Here is a 19268-nt window from a genome sequence, read left to right as displayed (position 1 = left end):
ATCCTAGCCCTCAGAGAGGCAGAGGCAGGCAGAGCGCTGTGAGTTCGAGGCCAGCCTGGTGACTACAAAAGGAGTCCAGGACAGCTGAGGCTACACAGAGAAACACTGCCTCGAGAAAAAACAAACAATTAAACAAACAAACAACCCCCAGGCAATGTGCACCAGTGAGTATGACCACAGGTGAGAGGAGAATAGAATACTTACAACTTTAAAAACAACCAAACCACTTTGAAAAGTTTGCTTTGGAGGGGGGTCTTGTTTATTTGCTTGTTTTGTTTTTGTTTTTTGAGACAGGGTCTCATGTAACTCAGGCTAGCCTCAAACTCACAGGTAGCCAAGGATGACCTTGCACTTCTGATCCTCCTGTGTCCATCTCCCAAGTGTTTGGGATACAGGCGTGTGCCAACACCCCTGTCTTTATGTGTTGCTGGGACCGAACCCAGGACTTCGTGCATGCTAAGCAAGCGTTCTGCCAGCTGAGCTACAAGCCCTGCCCTTGAAAATGCTTTCGTAAACTGACTGGGAAGAATATCAGAACTGCAACTGCAGATGACTTGTTTTGACGAGGGACTTGTGCCCCCATGGGTTTGGGTGTTCAGTTGGGGGAGGGGCTGAAACCAAGTGACTGCATGATAACTGCAACAGAACCTACAATCACACTTCTCCGGGTAGCCCTCAGCTCCACCAGGAAGCTGTGGGGAGATTCTCCCAGCCCTGCTGGGGGCGCCCCAACAGTCTTGCACTGATTAGCTTTTTGTCAACTTGACACAAGCCAGGATCATCTGCAAAGGGGGAACCTCAACTGAGAAAATGCCTCCATAAGATTGACCTCTGGGCAAGTCTGTAGGGCATTTCTTTTGGTTGGAGATTAGGGCGGGACTTTCTCTGACCCGTCAGCAGTGTGCATAAGGACACAAAGGCTTTTTAATATTATCAAGTTCAGGCATTTTAGCTGGGCAGATTCCCAGCCAGCTTTCTCACTTAACTGACTAAACCTGGCATTGTGTCCCACTGCGTGGCCAGCTCAACTCTCTGCTTCTGTTCACATCTGTCTGGTTACCTCAGCATCCCCCTGATGAATCTCGCGCCTTTGCTTTCTCCTCCCAGAGACACTCTCTCTTCTGAAGTTCTACCATGTACTTCCTGCCCAGATGTTGGTCGCCAGATCTTTATTACATCCAATAGGCAATTGAGGAATGACGAATGTCTATAAAATATGAGACCCGTGATGGGCCATAGAAATAACAACACCGAGACCCAGCTGGTAGGCTGGCATTTAGATCTTTACCAGCTTAGCAATCAACAAGCAAATAAACAGAGACACATCTTCATACAGTGTACCCAACATCTCCTTCTTTTAGTCCAATAAATGGCTTTTTCTCTAACATTAATAAACTATAGGCAATAAAAACAATTATGAGAACCATCAGATAAAAATTACATCCACAATGTCCAATCCATTTGTATTTGGCAAACTTGAAGAAAGGATTCACTATCTAGCCTATCTTGGTGAGGCCAAAGTTCTGTACCTAAATCACTTTCTTTCACATCCTCTAACCTTCACAACTTGCATTAATTAACCTTAGAACACCTTCTTAGACCCTAACACACTTTCTTAGATCCCAAACAACTTAAGCTTTTTAAATTTTTTTAAATTTTTTATTAATTACAGTTTATTCATCTGTATCCCAGCTGTAACCCCTCCCTCATCCCTTCCCAACCCTACCCTCTCTCCCTTATCTCCTCCCATGCCCCTCCCCAAATCCACTGATAGGGAGGTCCTCTTTCCCTTCCCTCTGACCCTAGCCTATCAGGTCTCATCAGGACTGGATGCATTATCTTCCTCTATGGCCTGGTAAGGCTGCTCCCCCATCAGGGGGAGGTGATCAAAGAGCCAGCCACTGAGTTCATGTCAGAGATAGTCCCTGTTCCCATTACTAGGGAACCCACTTGGACACTGATATGCCATGGATTACATCTGTGCAGGGGTTCTAGGTTATCTTCATTCATGGTCCTTGGTTAGAGTATTAGTATCAGAAAAGACCCCTGTGCCCAGATGTTTTTGGTCCTGTTGCTCTCCTTGTGGAGCTTCTGTCCCCTCCAGGTCTTTCTATCTTCTCCTTCTTTCATAAGATTCCCTGCACTCTGACCAAAGTTTGGCTATAAGTCTCAGCATCTGCTTTGATACCTTGCTGGGTAGAGTCTTTCAAAGGCCCTCCTGTCCTGTTCCCTGTTTCCTCCCTCTTCCAATGTCCATCCTGTTTGCCTTTCTGAGTGAGGATTGATCATCTTACCCAGGGTTCTCCTTCTTGCTTAGCTTCTTTAGGTGTACAGATTTTAGTATGTTTGTCCTATATTATATGCCTAATATATATTTATAAGTGAGTATATACCATGTGTGTCTTTCTGCTTCTGGGATACCTCACTCAGGATGATCATTTACAACTTAAGCTTTTATGTCTTTAATCTTTTTTTTTAATCTAATAACAAGGAAAACTCTAAAACTATTACTATCTAGTCTTCAACTCCATTAGAGACCTGAAAAGGATAAATTTCACCTGAGTAAACAAAAAGCGTGGAGCAAGCAGCTTCTAAAACTAAAAAAATAACAGAGACTTCCAGGCTAACTGGACAGTCATCCAACGTTCCTCTGTGTCTCTGGGGCATCCATCTTCAGCTGCCAGGCCCAGAAGATCTGACAGACTTTTCTGTGAAGGAGGAATTTTGAAGGATCGTCCTATCTTGTCTCAGCAGTTGACTTCCTACTGTCCTGCTTGTCCACTGTTTGACAGAATGCTGTCAACAGTCGAGGCAAGGGCAGTTTTTTTTTGCCCTGTGGCTAGCTTTGCTACGTTTGAAGCAAGCTCCATGTAGAGGTTTTTTGGTGCCCATTATCTTTTTTGGAGTAGAATGGTAGTGCTGCCAAGAGGTGATATGTCTCTCTGTCATAAAAGACTTTTATTATTAAAACATCTTAAATGCCATATTCCACAGATCTCTGCAGTGTTTGAAGACCACCTACCTATCTAAAGTATATCTTAATAGTCTATCTAAAGTATATCTTAATGTTGCTTGTTTCTAGCTTTGGTTGCTTTCTGCTTAACTTTGAAAACATATACAGGAGGCTAAATAAGCTTATTTCTGTAATTAACTAAACTAGTATCTAACATGACTACAAGTTTGATTTTTATAGGTGACTAACTAACTTGCTTTTTTTATTATTCTAAACAGTTTATAATAGTAGTTTCTAAGGACTAGAACTTTATATTACATTTTTAAATGAGTTGCAAGTGTACAATACCTTAAACAAGAGTTGAAACACATATATTATGTTGTAGCAAATACAACCTCAAATTTCTATCAATATACAAAAATCCATAGCAATCTAAAATATTTGAGTTTTGTTGATGTTTTCTTAGTCTAAAAGGAGATACAACAATCTACTCTTCTTTTCCCATCAAGGAAATACAATAATTCATTCTTTTTGTCCTTTCATCCCTTTTTGTCTTTTCATCCTCTTCCCCCCCTTTGCCACCTAACACTAGATAGGAGAAAAAGAAGGATAGAAGGGAGAGAGAGAAAGAAATCTCTGAATCTAATGTCCTTTACTTTGCTTCCTCCCTGACCATGATGAATAACAACTTGTAACCCTCTCTGCTAAAAAATGACAACAAACATCCATAACCCACCAAATGACCAAAAGAGACCCAGCCTGATTCTCAGGAATGAGGGCGTGATGTTTCTTAAATTACTTCCTGCTGTCTGGGGGCAAAGGCATCTTTTGAGGATCCTAAGCAAATTGGGATATGGGCCAAGTCCTGGGATAGCTGTCTGTTTCACTTGCTGTCCAGGCTCTATAGGATAGGGCTTAGCTGAAGTCCTGACTGAAGTGGTCTATGAGCTGGACCAATCGGGCCAGCCATTTTGAAGTTATTTTGGATGCAATTTTTGAGGAAACAGCAACTAAGGCAATCTGTGGGGCTGGATCATCTGGGTTACTTGTCTTCATTGGAGTCTGTTTTTTTTTTTTTTTTTCATTCCGAAATCACATGTAACATTGTAGGTACATTTCTGCATTGACATATGTATGAAATGTGTAGTGTGCTAAAGATGATTCTCTGTTCTATGTCTACGCAGGTGAAAGGCATCTGTCAATCTTTATAAGTCCATTCAGACTGCATAACTGAACTGTTATATAAATCTCCATCCATGCCATATGAAAGGATGGCACATAAAAATAAGCCATGAAGACCAGGTAGCCAATGAGATTCATTGGCTATGCAGACATTCATGTCTTACCTAGTTTCCTGAGCTGTTTCTACGGAAGGGAATCAGCAATAGTCTTTCATTCACAATCAACTCAGCCGTGTGTGCATCCTATAATTTTTCTACCAGAGCCAATTTTCTCTCAGCCTCAGCTGCTAATTTTCTTGGACCATTTAAGTCCAAATCACCTTGTAAGGTTTGAAATAAATTACCCAGCTCTTGAGTAATTAATCCAGTTGTGGGCTGTAGCCAATTAATATAATGAGTTATTCTTGCTATTAGGAAAAAAAAAAAAACATTGGAACAAAAATCAAGCAAAGAAGCTGGGCAGTGGTGGCTCACACCTTTAATCCCAGAACTCAGGAGGCAGAGTCAGGCAGATCTCTGTGAGTTCAAGGCTAGCCTAGTCTACAGAGAGAGTTTCAGGACAGCCAGGGCTCCACGGAGAAACCCTGCCTTAAAAACTCAAGAAAAAAAAAAAAACAAGCAAAGAAACAAGAAAATGTTAAGTTTTGGGCCACCTGTGTTATCTCATGTCTTAGAAGTGGAGCCTTGTCCATCATTCTTTGGCATTCAGGTGTTGCTGCTCTGTGCCAGTGGGTCCTTAGAAGAGAGAGCTGACAAGGCAGCTTGCAGACATACAGCTCTGAGTTCCAGCTGCCACCAATTCCTTCTTTTCTATCAAGAAGAACCTTTTGTCTTCCTCTGTTTCTACCTTTTGTGTTTTAGCATTCCATCTCTCAGTCCTCTCATTATCTAAGTCTACTCTATTCTTATCTTTCTTAAAGAGGACATAGAAAATTGTAATAATAATTGTAATAATAATTGTATTATTTCTATGCTGACAATCATAACAAAATAAATGGGGTCCAAGTGCCCTCAGCCATAGCGCTTTTCATTTCTTAACATGGAAAATATTTTTTAAATCTTTCTAACCCTCTCCTTCCTTCAGAGACTTTATTATTTAAACATAATATTTTTTCTATGACTGTCTAAACCCAGTTTCTTTCCTTTCTTCAGCACCTAAGCACATTTAAAAACATTAGTTTTTATTTATTTATTACTGCTTTTAAACTAAATATTTATCTATCTAAGTTTCCTCTAAACTTTTTCTCTGGGTGTTGCCTTTAAGTATACCAACACCCCTCGTCTTCATAGCCGTGTGTGGCTCCGGGAAGGTGCTCCTGGCTCTGCTGCCTGCAGCCAGTTTAAGGTCCTGGCTGACTCACCTCAGTGTTCTCCACCCACTGCAATGGGCGTGTACTGGGGCTCTGGCACCCCCTCCCTCCACGATGCTGCTGCTAACAGGCCCCACTCACTCATGGGCACTGCTGCCGGCATGCTGGCAATGGGCAGGATGAAAAGGGGCTGTCCGCTGGCAGCTGCCACTGCTCACTGCTCCACAGAGCACTGCTCTGCCTGGGTACTCTTGTCTGATTCCACATTCTAATGCCTGAATCCAGTGTCCTAAGCTTGGATTACATGCCTAAATTCCTGCTCCACGTTGGTTCACCAAACTTTCTCAGACCCACCGGCAGAACAAATAATTACACAGGGGCTTTTTAGTATTTTTAAAGCTTAGGTGTTTTAGCTGGGCAAATTCCCAGCCAACTTTCTATGTTAACCCGTCTAAGCCTGGTATCATGTCCTGCCCCTTGGCCAGCTCTGCTTCTCTGTTCACATCCGACAAATCTCCCGCCTTTGCTTTCTCCTCCCGGGGATTCTCTCTCTCCCAGAAGTTCCACTCTCTACTTCCTGCCCAGATATTGGCCATCAGCTCTTTATTATACCCAATAGGCAAGCGAGGAAGAGCTAATGTTTGCAAAATATGAGACTGGTAATGGGCCATAGAAATAACAATACCGAGATTTGGCTAGTGGCCTAGCACTTAACTCTCTGCCAGTTTAGTAATCAATAACCGAATATGAAGAGACACACCTTCACACAGCGAACCCCAACATATAATCAAAATGAGAGGACTCAGCCTGCCTGGGCAATGCCCCGCCCCCTGAATAGGTTTTGGAGGGTATAAGAGAATCAAGCTGAACAAGTCAGTCATGAGGAGCAAGTCAGTGATCAGTCTTCCTCCATGGTCTCCGCTTAGGTTCCTGCCTCTAGGTCCCTGCCTTGAGTTCCTGCCCTGACCTCCCTCAACGATCCACTGTGATTATACACGTAAGCCACACACACCCTTTCCTTTCTAAGTTGCCTCTGGTCCTGGTGTCTATAACAGCAATAGGAAGCTCTCCTCCTGCCTCTGGGGGAGCCAGCCTTACTTTCCTGGACTGTCACTCTAGCTCTTCCATCTTGGCCAGGATCCTCAGCTGTCTTGGGACTTCCAAGCTTTTGGCATGAAGGATGGAGACGAGAATCCCTCCATTTAATTGGGAAAATCGATCCGCACTCTACCATGGACACGCTGCCTTTGACAGCCGCGATGCACTCATATTGCGCACAGACACTGAGAGAGGCTGAGCATGCACTGCTTTCTCTTCTCCTTTATTGATAGTTCCTTGGAATGGGTGAGAGCACACCAGCAAATGTGGATCATTCAAGCTGAAGATGGTGAAGCCCTTGACTTTTCCTCCATTTTCTTTTCACACAAAATCACAAACTCTAATTTTTGTGTGCATTTTATATTCCTTTTTGCTTTTATAAAATTTATTTTTGTGATAATTATATCACTTCTCTCTCCAAACCCTTCTATATACCCCTCCTTGCTCCGTTTCAAATTCATGGCATCTTTTTCATTAACTTTTGTTATATGCATATATGTATATACATATATACCTAAGTATAAACTGCTCAGGCTGAATAATTTATACTTGTATGTGTGTTCTCAGGGCTGACCATTTGGTGTTAGATAACCAGTTGGTGTGTGTTCTTCCATAGGAAAGACTATTTCTCCTGCTCTTAGCGTTCCTTAGTTGCCTATAGTTCTGTGTGTAGGTTGAGGCCTTGTGTCTGCCTCCAATACACGTTAGCATCTTGAGTAGTCTGCAGCCTTGTTCAGCTCATGTTTAGGCAGTCATGTTGTGAGACTTCGTGGATTCAACTTAAGAAACTAGTAGGAGACAGTCCCCTGGCAAACTTCCTGATCCTCTGGCTCTTATAATCTTACTCTCTGCCTCCTCTTCTGCGGAGCCCCCTGAGCCTTGGGCGTGGAGTTTTGTAGATGTCTCAGTGGGGGACGGGACCTACAACTCTATGTTTTGATTGGTTGGGGTTTTCTTTAATGTTCTCAACCCACCCGTTTCTGTGATACACATGATCTGTTCAGAAAAGAAGGAAAGCCTTCCGTGGGTCGGTGGCAGGCTGCAGGCTCTGCCTGGTCCTCACCACACTAGCTAAAAAGAAAGCTTTAAAAACTGTGGGGTTTGTTGCCGAACTGTGCTGGAAAAGCCATGGATCTTATTAGGCCTGAAGAGTGTCTGTCTGTCTCATGGTCCAGGCACTGAATGGAGGAAAGACTTCCAGCTCGTGCCGGAAGGAGACAGAGAACAGCAGATAGTGGAGAACAAAATGTCAGGACGGAGGCAGCAGATGCTGACACTGATGTGGTCAGGTCACAGGGCCCAATAGATGGTCGAGGTTGAGATCCCTCTGAAATCATGAGGACTAGACTGACTGACATACTCAAGACAGAAAACGCAGGAGGAGATGCTGATGAAGGAGAGGCTCATGAGTTCAGTTGAGGTGAGCGGCATTGGAGGTGCCTGACACTACCCCATCTAGGTGCCAGGATAGGTTATCATATAGACTGGGATCCCGCAGGGACACCTGGAGCATGGCGATAGAGGTGAGAATTGTCTGGGCCATGGGCCAGCTGAGGTGGCAGCTGAGAAAGAGATCCTAGGTGAGAGGAAGACAGACGAGCAGAGCAAAGGTGACGGGTGCATAGAAGCCGGGAGGGTCTCCTGGTTTCAAAACTTTGAGGAAAAGTTCTGAGGGACGAGAGCTGGACAGCCAACGTTTTAGTTAAAGATGGGAAAAGAACTGAGCTTCCCCAAAGGTGTTCTGTACAGCTGAATGGTAATAGATGTTCACGCAGGAAAAGAGGGGGGCAGACGGCGCTCCTTCCTAAAGCAAAGGAAAACAGGTGCTCCCTGTGGCAGCGTGTCCCAGAGACTTGTCCCACACACATGTCCCAGGTGTGTGTGTTAAAGCTCAGTGGGACACACTGGGACACATCGTTCTGCACACCTGTTTCTCGGTGGAACCCTTTCCTCCAGACACTCCACAGGACCTGCTTCGGAAGATGCCGCTTTGAAGGCAGTGGCAGTAAGCCTGGCAGTAAGCGGGTCCTTCCATGCAAACAAGCAAACAAGAGAAGTTTGGATTCTGAGCATATGTCTAGGGACAATCTGGGCACGGTGGGATGTGTCCATAATCCGAGCAGGGGGGTAGCGGATACAGGGGGATCCCTGGAGATCACTGACCAGCCAACACAGCTAGACCGAAGAGCTCCAGGTCCAGGGAGACACCCTGACTCAATAAGGTGGCTAGCAATTGAGGAAGACACCCAACGTTGACCTCCTGCCTCCGCATGTACATCACACACACACAGACACCACACACACACACAGGAAAACAATCGCAATTGAGGAAGACACCCAACGTTGACCTCCTGCCTCCGCATGTACATCACACACACACACACACACACACACACAGGAAAACAATCAAGACTTGGAAGTTTGTTGACACATAAGTGGCTCTCACACTGTTGAGTCTAACGTTTTACTCTCTTAGACAGATTTAAATGGTGTGGAACTAATAAAAATTATAGTTGTCTGCTGTTAAAACCTAAGGGAATCCACTGTGAAGTCCATAAAGTTAAACTTTAGTGATAAAGACAAACACAGTCACATCCCTTAGTGGGCACAGATCCTGAGAAATGTGAAAGTAGGCGATTTTGTCACTGCACTGACATCACAGCGTGCTCAGCCTAAGATGGCCGTGGTGTCGCTAGGCAATGTCACCTCATGGGACCACCGTCGTATAGACCTTCTGACTTGGATTGAAATGTTGTATGCAAACATTGTGACCCAACAGCACCTGCACGGCAGGGCTAATTGAGAAAACAAAGTTCTCTGCCTCAGAGAAAGGGCTTGCTGCTCCTGCAGAGGACCCGGGTTTGGTTCCCAGCACCTATCAGATGACTCACGAGTGACTGGAACTCCAGTTCCAGGCAAACTCCCTCTTCTGACCCCTGGGATCCTGATTGCACCCAGTGCGCATTTACTCAAGTAGACTCTCACGAATACATACAAGCTTTTCTTTAAGGTCCCCTGAATCACAGTAATTCAGATATGTCTTTGAGACAGTACAAGACGGCCATGTAACACACAGAAAGGGTACGCTGTGCGTGACAGGGAAACAAGCACACACACAGTTTCTTCTAGAAAGACTGAGAAAGAAGAGGTGGCTTTTCCAGGTCAATAACTGGATATTTGATGCGATGGTTCTGGGTTTCATTAGAAACAGGAACGTTCGAGAACAGGTATGTCCTGTGGCAAGATGGTGCAGGGACAGCTTGCTGCCCTAGTCTCTGGAACGACCTCCCCCCCCCCCAGGACTGTAACAGGAAGTAAATCCAGCTTGGGAATCTTGGTCTCCTGGGTGTAGAAGTGCAGACAAGGGGACCACGTGAGGAGGACGTGGCGCCGGTCTGCCGATCTGGAGAGCGGGTGTAGAGGGGCTGGCATGAGCATATATCGCTCCTGGGCTGCATGTGGAGGGGCTCAGTGTTGGCTTTTAGTAGCTGCGCCACAATGCCCGAGGAAGATGACGTCAAAGAAGGGAAAGACGCAACTGCGCTCATGACTTCAGAGGTTTCGGGACGTGGCTGTTCGGCCTGTTGTTTCAGTGCCATTGGCAGAACAGCGTGGAAGGGAATATGGAGGAAGCGGAGGGTATTTACCTCCAGAACAGAGCTAGGAGGAAGCTGGGAGGCAAAGAGAGAAGGTCACTGGTGTTGGACCACCCTCTTCCAAGGCATGACCCCAGTGACCTACCTTCCTCCCACTAGGCTCATCCTCCAAAGGGTTCTACCACCCTAAGGTCACCTTAACAGACTTAACAGACGCTTGGAGGACAGTGTGGAGATAAACAGTAGGAGGCATTGTGCTTGCCTCTGGGCAAACAGTCCCAGCAGCAGGCCCAGGAGCAGCATCTCGGGTGGGCAGTGGGGAGCAGAGAAGCTATACCCCCCCCCGGGGGGGCCGCAGGCAACACAAAACAGGGCTGCTTCATTCCAGGCTAGCCTCTAGGGCCCACAGAGCCTGGCCAAGCCAGAATCCAGCCTCTAGCCCTACTTGAGCACACACCAATAACTCCTGCGGGTGAGTTATTAGAAAAGGCAAATGTGGCTGAGCCCGAGATATTAAAAAAAAAAAAGCCCTGCTTTTTTATGATTAAACTCCATAAATTTCCCGAGAATCTCACTCCCTCCTGTTAGTTATGAAAGTTTCTCATTTCTGCATTTATTTTGTGTGGACGGCCAGGTCGCAGACTCTACCTTGCATAGCTCTGGCAACAAGGTTCTGTGTCGGGGTCTCCAAAGAGTGCCATGGTTGGTTGTACAAGATGTACTCCGAGCTCAGGAGCTCGGGCCTCCCGAGTGCATTCTGGGGCGTGCAGGAACAAGAGCAGCCCAGCTGTTCCTTGTCAAGTGACAGATAAGATGCCAGCACCGTGAAGCCAACACAATGAAGTGAGGCAGACCTTGGGCAGAGTGGCCAGGCAGAGACCTGAGGGCAAAGAGGCTGAGGGTCTACTGACCCCTCTGCATCCCACATAGACTCAGGGATTGGGAAAGCAAAACTGGACTGCTGGATGGAACTGTGAGGGTAAGACATGGTTCACAGACACAGATGAATCCTGGGAAGGCCTTCAGCAGGGAAGGAGGGACCCCTGGGTTCCTCCCAGAGGCTGTGATGGTGACGCTTGATTGTCAGCTGTTTAGGATTTGGATTCACTGTGCTAACAGGTCTCTGGCTAACTGCGGTTTGGGGACCCACCCTCAGTGTGAGCAGTACCCTTATATAGGCTGGGGTCCTGGGCAGAAAACCAAGGAAAATGCAAACTGAGCTTCTTGATTGTGGCTGCCCTGGGGCTAGCCACCTCACATTACTGCTGTGGGGACTTCCCTCCCATTTCACGGACTCTTGAACTGTGAGCTGAAATAAACCCTTTTAGTCTTTTAGGTGCCTTTGTTGGGCGTTTTGCCACAGCAACAGGACAACAGGATGGGTAACTAATACAAGGAATGAGACCTTATCTCTGGAAGAATTTGAGCCCTACAAAACTAAGGGGGCTGTAGACAGGAGGTCCTAAGCTGTGCCTACCAGTCAAAGTGCAACTCTGGGGTTTGTGAGGTAATAACCTGGTCGTTGACAGGAAGTGGTGCAGGCCGGAAGCTCCTACTGTCCACCCAGTGTCACTGGAAACGGGTCCTGGTCCCTCCCAGCCCCGTCTCCAGGTCCCACCAGGCTCCCGTAGGGGTGCAACTGGCTATACTTACATGAGTGGCATATTGTTTATCTCTAGCTTATGGGAGGCCTCCGAGTTATCTCAAGTTTTTCCTAAAACAACATTTTTCTCCATTTCTTTTATATATATATATAAAGCAGAAGAGATTATCTTATTTTATACAATATGCCACCAGCCAGGGAGCACAGCACCAGCCGCGCTCGTGGGTTGCATAGCAACTGGCTTTTCAATTGATTTTTTGAGAAGGAACCAAAGCTACTCAAGCGTTCTCGTTTTAAATATTTCCTTGGATGGTAGAAATCAAAGGAAATGGAGATGAGAGACTTGGGGACATTCCGAGGACATAAGGTATCTTGTTAAGGCCAGCTCAAGACAGAGTATGGGATGCTTGTCGGAATTTGTCAGCGTTTGGGTGAAAGGTCAGGCATCCTTGGTCTATTAGCAGAGGGCAGAGCCACGCTCTGAGGAAAGACCTCCACGGCAAAGCCTTGGACCAGCGATACCACATTCCCACCATGTATCCCACAGCGACAAGGCCAGAGAGGAGTTTGGGGCTAGCATGAAAGGTAGTCTTCTTCCAGACAGCCTCGAATCAGGGACCTTGGAGAGCCGAGCTCAGCCTACACTTCAGCCTGGGAAAGGCCCCCTGTCACCCTGACGAGAGCAAGACGTAATGGCAGGTCCCTACTCATCCTTGGCACAGCTCTTCACCCAGATGCTTTTGGGTCTATCTAGAGAGAGCCATCCAGTCCAGAGGGCTTTGTCCTCCTGACCCGATGACCCCCTAGGGTCCCACTTCTTCATACTATTGTACTGGAAATTAGGTTTCAACATACGAATTTCAATCCTTAGACCACGACACGAGGCCCACTCAGCTTTGAACCCTGTTCTGGTAGCTTGGCTTTCTCAGAAGGGCATGCCTTCCCGCCCTCTCTCTTCCTGCAGTTCTACGAGGTACCTATACCATGGCCTTTGAGCCACCCACACCACTTTCCATGCCACAGTTGGGAACAGAAGACCCCAGCCTCGGGGGGGTTCCCTGGCTGCAGAGAGCCAGGCTGGATACAGCGAACCTTGTGTTGAAGCAACAGAGCCTGTGGGCCCTGTGCCTGGCATTCAGGCCAGCCCGCTGGCACCTGTGGGGTCTTGAGTGAGTTATTTAACATCACAGAGCCTTGGGTTCACCAATAAAAGGCTATCTGTGGAATCTCAGCACATGGCAGCAATAACTGCAGTCATGGAGATCAGAGAGAGAGAGAGAGAGACAGAGAGGGAGACAGAGGGAGACAGGGAGGGGAGTCTTTGGGGTTTCACTTGTCAGAACGCCCCTCCCCCACATGGCTGTACCTCTTTCACCTCCCTTCCCTATGGAGTCAGCTGGCTTTATTCACAGCCCCTCCTTCCGGGAATCCATGCCCTGTGGTCCAGATGTCTTTCTCCTCAAGAGAAACATTCACGTAGCTTTCAGAACGCTGTGCGTCTTAGTCACTCCCCCTTAGTGGTCTTGTCACACAGTGTCATAGGGAAATGCCCCAGGGAGGAGGCATGATGGTCTCCTCGGAGCCTGGCGCAGCCCACTGTTTCAGGCATCCTGTTGGGGTCCTGGTAGGCAGCCCCTGATGATAAGGGGACACCCATAGCCACTGTCATCATGTCCATATGACAGTAAGGATGTGGCTCCGTGGGGTGAGTGATCTACCGAAGGTCATACATGGCAGCCACTTTGTCCCTAGAGGATGAGCCAGACGCTGTCATGCTGGTGGGCTAGGGAGCACAGGCCTTGGGTGAGCTGCCCCCAGCTCCCCTGTGACATTCCCCCAAATTCAACGCCTCCAACCCATGTAGACTCTGCCACTCTATCTCCCAACTCAGAGATGTATAGAGACCCTTTGTGATAACTTGGGAGACGCCTGCCCCCCCCCAGCAGATTAACTGGCCCCAAAGGTCAGCAATATTGAGCCTCACCCCTTCGCATGCTTCCTCGTTCCCTGCCTGTTTGGGAGGGCTAACCTGAGGCCTCTCAGGGTCAGGATATTCTGGGATGGGTTTGGCACCAGCTGAAGCCAGATCTCCTTGGAGCCTGAACCGCTACGACTGTGTCTTGGTTTCTTCCTGTTGCTGTGATAGAATACTCTAGCCAAAGCAATTTAAGGGAAAGGGTTTTATTTCAGCTTACAGTTCCAGGCTACGGTCCATCGTGGCTGGCGGGGAAAGTCCCAGTGGCGAGAGCTTGGAGTAGCTGGTCATGCCTCATTAACGGTCACAGGGAAGAGCAGCCAGTAACTTAGCTCCCTTCAGTTGCCCTCTCCAGGCTTCTAGGCAGGAAACGGTTCCACCACGGTGGGTGCGTCCTCCCGCCCCAGTTAACAGAGTCGAGGCAATCCTCCACAGGCCTGCTCAAAGGTGGATCTTCCAGGTCATTATAGCTTCCCAAACGGGCGTGAACATTAACTATTGCAAACTGCATGTCCCTCCCACACTGTCCCAGGGGAAAGCCCCGGAGCTCTAGGCCTGGTGCTTGGGCTGAGCCCAACCACTTTGTGTCAGAAGAGCCAGGACAGAGTCAAAGTGTCCAAGAACAGCACAGCACCGACCTCCAGGCTACCCGTCCAGGGCCCTGGGATCGGGTGTGTGGCCTGTGTGCTCACAGACACACGGAGGCACCCAGCCTGCAGAGCCTCCCTGTTGCCAGGCACTGAGACTGGCCTCCAAGCAGCAGATCCCACGTTCCTGTCTCCTTGACTGAAGGGGGGAAGAGCGGAAGCGATCCAGCTCAGTCCACAGCAAACAGAGTGTCAGAAAGCAGCGTCTGGAACACAACTTTTTGCACAAGTCTTAATTGGTTTGTCTAGGGTGAGACCTCGGAGTCTGTGTCTGGCGCCGAGAGGACCACGGTTGCCCACCTGCAAGCCAGATCTGGAGGAGCAAGAATAGGTCCCTTAGCCTGCCCGCCTCGCTCACGGGGCCTTGACTCTGCATTCCTGTAGCAGCAGCGCCACCTGGTGGTTATCTCTGGAGACTGCCCTTCCTTTGCCTGCTGTCCAGAGGTGGACTTTCACCCTACCTGTGGGATTTGGAGTCAGTGACTTAGTGACATGAGATGCAGTTTCTCACCTGGGAATTAGGATAATTACAGTGCAGTTTAAATGAGATATATCCTGAGGCTTGGCCTCAAAGAGGCAGCAGGCCTTGAGCACCTGGGAAGATGGTTGTTACCATTGGCATTCAGGTCCATTCCTGCTGGTGATCCCTTTCCAGAAGTTCCCGGGGATGTTCCCAGAGGCAGCCTCTTCATCTAGAAGCTTCTATCCTTCCTGCAGCCTCTGGGCTTTGCACTCCCCTCCCGGCCCAGCCTGACTCTTCAGCGTGTGTATATTTGGGTTTCGTCCATTTATTAATTCATTCCCTTTGTGATAAGCATGTATGCCCAATGAACAGCACAGGGCCAGCCTCGGCCCTGTATAACAAGCGGTGTGTCTAGAGAGGACCTGTGGGACAATAGGCTTCCTGTTGAAACAGGCATCTGGGGTAGCAAAGCTCACAGTAGAGGGATGCCCCCTCTTCCCAAGGTCACTGTGGGGCATTCAGTGGTCCTCCTGGGAGGCCCCTCTGCTTCCAGGCTTGGAGACAAGACTCTTCAGTGGTCAGGGAAGGGTCAGATGCTCCTCCCCCCCCACACACACACCAGAACATCTGTGCCTTTGCTCATGGGCCCAGGTGTGGCCCTGGCCCATGTAGGATCTCCACACTGGGGTCAGAGCTATGGAAACTGTTGTCACTGTGAAGTGCCATGCCCCAGGACAAAAGACTCCACTGCCTCAGGAGATAGGCCCTCCAGCTACCTACCACTCAGCCTCAGGGAATGGAGACGCCATCGTCCACTTCCAAACATGCCACCCCTCTGCTCCAGACGCTAGACCCCTGCTGTTCTGACTGCGGGAGCACCACCAGCCCATGCAGTCAGCGACCCCTCCCCCAACCCCCTGCTCACCCATCCCCATTCCAGCACAGCTAAGAACAGGACCGCAAAGACTTCCCTAGAAAAACCAATGCAAAGGCGAGCAGGCGCCAGGTGTTGGCTGTTTCTAGAGCTGAGAGGGAGACAGATGGCCAAGGCCTTTAAAACAGACAACTCTCCCAGCCTTTCATGACTTCCGCAAGAGATTCAGACTCAAGAAATAGGAAGGAGTCCCCTCGTCTTCAGATTTACTTTCCACTCAGAACACCTGCCACTTCTGATCTCAAAATATTAACTGGAAAATTCCAGGAGCCAAAAGTTGACGAAGTTTACACTGTAGGCTCTTCCGGGGAAGTCGCTGAAATCAGGCACCGTATCACTCCGTCCTGCCTGGACACTGAATGATCACCCTGTCCAGCGTATCCACAGTGCACGAGCGCCCTCCTGCTCAGCACCGTCTCCATTATCAGATGGACTGCTATAGAAATGAAAGCCTCGAGGTGCAGAGGTAGATACTCATGATGCACATGGGCTGGGGAGAAGCTGTGAAGTGCTTGCAAGGGTCAATGTTTATCATAAGTATGCATATACAGGAGAAACGCTGTGGCTTCGAGCACCCAGTGGGGACCCAGGCTTTTCTAGAAGGCTCCCTACAGCCGGCCCAGCAGCAACTGGACTGCCTCTGACAATTGCTACCTTGCCCTGTACTATGGCCAGCTTGGGCCGGTGGTCCCAGATATCTCTCTGCCTCCGGCAAAATTCTTCAAATTTTTTAAAAATTATGTGTATATGTGTGGAGGTGGGTATATGCGCAAGAGTAGAGATGCCCACAGAAACCTGAGGGTCCCCAGAGCGGAGCTACAGGTGGTTGTAAGAGCAGGTCCTCTGCAAGAGCAGTAAATGCTCTTGACCACTGGTCCATCTCTCCAGGCCCTGGAGAGGGGTCTTTGAGGTCAGGTGGGGCAGATAGCTAGTGGGTCCCATAAATGGAGGGTGGATAGGGTGAGGAAAAGGGGCCGGAGGAAGGAGGCAAAAACTTCTTTGTGCCTCTAAGGCACATCACCTGATTTTCAGGCCTTTAGGCCTCTGCTCTGGTAGCTTGGGTCCTGGGTTGCCTCTGGGCCTTGAGACGGAGCATTTGATCAGTTCAGTGTTGGATTCTGTACCATGAGAACCAGGGAGAAGGCGAGCAAACTGTACAGGAAAGCCCATCTTCACGATGGATTGTCCCCAGCACTGTGACCAGGCCCCACAGTCTCCCTGATAGGACATTAGGCACTCCCCACGTATCCAAATGTCCACTACCATCCTTCACCAAAGCCAGAAGCCACCTCTATCCTTGTCTCATTGTCCCCATCCCCAGCCCTGATGTCTCCCCTCTCCCACCCAGTGTTGAGCCTGTTGACAGTACAGTGGGCCACACTCGATTTCCTTTCCTGATTCCCATCCTCTCCAGCAAGAACCAGCTCTTTCTAAAATGCACTGGATGCAATATTGATGTCTTGTCACAGGCTAGCCTTTGGAAAGGGCACTCGGTGACCCCTAGGATGCTCCAGACCCAGTAAGAACAAGAACACTTCCCCTTGGGTCCTTGGTGCCTGCTTGAGATATGCCAGACCTTGAAAAGGTTGGGAGAAAATACAGTTGGTTCTCCACACCCACAGCTCTGCTTCTGCCAATTCCACCAGCTACAGATGGAGGATAATCAGGAGGAAACGCGACATCTGTATTGAGCATATGCAGGCTTTTATCTTGTTGTTATTCCCTAAACAATCAGCATAACAACCATGCACTCCACACTTACACCGTGGGACACGCTGTAAGTCATTTAGAGTTGATGTAAAGGATACAGAAGGCGGTGCTAGGCTCTGTGTAAATGCTGCATCCTTTTATAGAAGGAACTTAAGCGTTTACCAATGCAGGGGTCGCTGGAGTACTAAAATCACTCCCACAGCCCCAGCCATACGTGGTCTCCCAGACACCAAGGGGTGACCACATACTCACCACCCACACCTTGTCACCTGAATCCCCGAATGCTGTTTCCTGGGATGCCTGCATGCTTATCAAGGTGCACAGAGCTGCTGTTTTCTGAAGTTCTGCCTTCCTGAGGTCCCCCTCGGTCATATAGCTCCTGTCTGGGACAGTGTTCCCCAAGTCTGTCTCTCTGCCCTGCCCTCCAGAGATCTTTCTTGGGATTCCAAAGCTAAGAAGCTGTTCCTACACCCCTTGAACTGTCCCCATGGCACAAACCCCTTGGGGCTGGGGAATGCTGGTAGCAGTCTGCCTTCTTGGAACAGGCAGAGAACAAAACAAGACAAGAACAAAAACACAAATCAATATTTCAATAAATTATCCTGCCACGGCAGTGAAATCACCTTGTCTGCCAAGAGAGGCTCAGGACTGGAGCCCAGCATCTTGGGAGAAAGAGGGAATCAGCCAGCGTCCAGTCTGCAAAGTGGTGGGGTGGTCTTTCCACTGCAGTGTTGGGCCCTGTCTGCAAGGTGGGGAGGGCATCCTGTCCCCTGGAGGAACTGCCTTCACTCAGAGGTTCTTAAATGAGTGACTTGGGCAGTGGGGTGCAGTTTTTCTCTGTCTACTAAAGCCATTTTTTGTCCAAGCCAACTCATACTGTTGGTTTGGGAGGTGCTTGGGAATTGAACCCAGGTTTTTGGTATGCTGCTCTGGCACTATACCCACTGAGCTTTGTAAACCTTACCTTTAACCGTAGACCCATCAGAGACATCTGTTCTGGCAAGCCTGGGCCTCTGTCCTTGAATGGCCACCATGAGCCAATGTTCAGTGGACACAACCACTGAAGATACCGGAGTTTTCAACCCCTTCCCAGAACCTCTTGGGCACAGGGGAAGGGTTCTGTCTGCATCGTATTGACCCGTTGGCTCTTACCCTGTGTCAGCCTGGTTCCTGCCTCTGTGCCTGTTCTCCTCCTGCTCACGGGTCCTGATATCTGAATGTATGTTCCTGGCTGAACTCTTCAGTATCTTCAAAGACTTGGCTGGAGCTCTAGGCTAGCTGCTAGCTTTTACTTTCCAGCCAGTGCCCTGGGCCTAGGTGGTCATGGTTCTCACAAAAGTGTGTTGCTCAGAATTCTTTCGTATGCAAGTGGCAGTAACACACCTCAGAATAGCTTGACTCATAAATGAGGCAAGTGGGAAAGGCAGCCTGACAGTTTCTATGGCCGAGGTGTGGCTGCCTCCCCTGTCCGTAGGCTAGACTAAGACTATTACTAGACCATTCCTTTGTGTTCAACATGCCTACATTCTCTTGTCATCAGTACTAAAAGAAGCAAGCTGCCAAATGCAAGCTGTCTATAGAAGGGTCTGGGTAGAATCGTGGGGTCTAGCTTCCCATCCAACAGTCTAGGGCAAACGGGGCCTCTGACCAACTCATGAGGGTGAGAGTGACCAGGAACCATCTCTTCCATTCAGAAGAGTAGAGCTGAATAGAAGGCAAGTCATGGGAGTGACACAGCTGGGATCTGAGTGGTCCCTGGACCACTGGGCTCTGTCAGCACAACTACCTGGTCAGTCCC

General features: G+C 48.5%; 1 protein-coding gene across 1 annotated transcript in view; it reads left to right on the top strand.

Moving 5' to 3' along the window:
* The window catches only part of Adamts2 (ADAM metallopeptidase with thrombospondin type 1 motif 2), a 206455-nt gene that overhangs the window by 156109 nt on the left and 31078 nt on the right, over positions 1-19268 (top strand). The gene's annotated exons all lie outside the window — the stretch shown is intronic.

The sequence above is a fragment of the Meriones unguiculatus genome, chromosome 11, assembly GCF_030254825.1.
Source record: "Meriones unguiculatus strain TT.TT164.6M chromosome 11, Bangor_MerUng_6.1, whole genome shotgun sequence".
NCBI classification, from domain to species: domain Eukaryota; kingdom Metazoa; phylum Chordata; class Mammalia; order Rodentia; family Muridae; genus Meriones; species Meriones unguiculatus.
The sequence above is the reverse complement of the archived record's forward strand: the minus strand, read 5'-3'. Positions and strand labels throughout refer to the sequence as shown.